Raw genomic sequence first — 2,500 nt, 5'->3', positions numbered from 1 at the left:
TGGGCTGGACAAGTGAAAGGGTAGGCCATATTTGGTGCAAATTCGGTCAGTAATGGTAAACAAAGGGAAAACCCACCAAAAATTAGCTCGTAAGAGCATAAACCATCCCTCGGGTAGGTTAGGCAAGGTAGAAACTAGGCTAGATTTGGTGCAATTTTGGGAAATAATGGTGATCAAAGGGAAAATGGGCTGGACGAGTTATAGGGTAAGGCATATTTGGTGCAAACTCGGTGATGGATGAAAAATGAAGAGAAAACCCAACAAAAATTAGCTCAAAAGAGCATAAACCGTCCCTCGGGTGGGTCAAGATGGCTAAAATGTGGCTAAACGAAGGCTGGATAGGCCAAAATATGGGTTAGAATGATGATAGAACGAATCTGGAGTTTTTCGAAAATTTTCAAAAAATTCGGCCGAAGTCGGTCAAATTTTCGGTTTGATTGAAGAAAAATTTTGATTCAAAATTTGCCACGGGAGAACACAACGCAGGCTTAGAAATGCCCACAGAGTGTGAGGGAAAGGCCCCGTGGCTTGCCCAGACCAGCCAAGGTGCGCTGGGTTTCTGCTGAGACACACCCTCCCCCTATAATAGGCTAATATGCAAAAGTGAATTTTGTACAAGTAGATACCCTTTTTCTGAGCAGACATAAGTCCATTTTTGGGAGCTACAGATCGAATTTTGATCTGATTTTTTGCAGTATTGTTTAGAAAAATCATATCTTTGTGCTCACCAAATTAGAGAATTTTTTGCCAAGGGAATATTTTTTAATAATTTTTTTAAGAAACGAAAATACGTAAATCCGGAAAAATAGAAAAACGTATCTAGGCATCGAATTTTGATCTGATTTTTTGCATGCACCCACATAATAATATAACTGACCTGTCCACCAAAAATCTCAGCCATCCTCCAAGGGATTGAATTTTAATGATTTTTTTACCAAAACATGGTAAAATCGGAAAATTGGTAAAAATGGAGGATGAAGGTCTTTCACCCCCAAACCTTCCCAGCATACTTAGGCATGTTAGAAGAGATGTTTGATCCAAGAAGTGCTCAAAAAAAATTTGAATGGTTCATAGTTGGTGCATAGTGGTCGGTCACGGTGGGTCGTGGTGCAAATCTGGTGGGTCGTGACTCAATTTCTGACCAGCCTTGGCTCAATTTCTGGTGGGTCGTGACTCAATTTCTGACCGAGCCAGCCAAATTTTCTGACCGAGGGTGACTCAATTTCTGACCGAGAGTGACTCAAAAAATGACCGAGGCTGGCTCAATTTCTGACCGAGAGTGACTCAAATCATGACCGAGGCTGGCTCAATTTCTGACCGAGAGTGACTCAAAAAATGACCGAGACTGGCTCAATTTCTGACCGAGAGTGACTCAAAAAATGACCGAGCCTGGTTCAATTTCTCACCGAGAGTGACTCAAATCATGACCGAGGCTGGCTCAATTTCTGACCGAGAGTGACTCAAATCATGACCGAGGCTGGCTCAATTTCTGACCGAGAGTGACTCAATTTCTGACCGAGCCTGGTTCAATTTCTGACCGAGAGTGACTCAAATCATGACCGAGGCTGGCTCAATTTCTGACCGAGAGTGACTCAAGTCATGACCGAGGCTGGCTCAATTTCTGACCGAGAGTGACTCAATTTCTGACCGAGCCTGGCTCAATTTCTGACCGAGAGTGACTCAAATCATGACCGAGGCTGGCTCAATTTCTGACCGAGAGTGACTCAAGTCATGACCGAGGCTGGCTCAATTTCTGACCGAGAGTGACTCAATTTCTGACCGAGCCTGGCTCAATTTCTGACCGAGAGTGACTCAAATCATGACCGAGGCTGGCTCAATTTCTGACCGAGATTGACTCAAATCATGACCGAGGCTGGCTCAATTTCTGACCGAGAGTGACTCAAATCATGACCGAGGCTGGCTCAATTTCTGACCGAGAGTGACTCAATTTCTGACCGAGAGTGACTCAATTTCTGACCGAGAGTGACTCAAATCATGACCGAGGCTGGCTCAATTTCTGACCGAGAGTGACTCCATTTCTGACCGAGGCTGGCTCAAAAAATGACCGAGCCTGGTTCAATTTCTGACCGAGAGTGACTCAAATCATGACCGAGGCTGGCTCAATTTCTGACCGAGAGTGACTCAATTTCTGACCGAGAGTGACTCAAATCATGACCGAGGCTGGCTCAATTTCTGACCGAGAGTGACTCAAACCATGACCGAGGCTGGCTCAAAAAATGACCGAGCCTGGTTCAATTTCTGACCGAGAGTGACTAAAATCATGACCGAGCGTGGCTCAAATTCTGACCGAGAGTGACTTCAATCATGACTTGAGCACCATCAACCCACCAACAATAAGACTCCAACATGACTTGGAGGCACCGTCATGAACCCACCACGAATAAACCCACATCACTCGGGCGCCACCAACCCACGGATGACTTGGGAACCATCAACCCACCAACAATAAGACTCCAACATGACTTGGAGGCACCGTCAT

Source organism: Cajanus cajan, chromosome 8 (assembly GCF_000230855.2).
Source record: "Cajanus cajan strain Asha chromosome 8, NIPB_CcT2T_4, whole genome shotgun sequence".
In the NCBI taxonomy this organism is placed as follows: Eukaryota; Viridiplantae; Streptophyta; class Magnoliopsida; order Fabales; family Fabaceae; genus Cajanus; species Cajanus cajan.
This window is presented reverse-complemented; position numbering follows the sequence as displayed.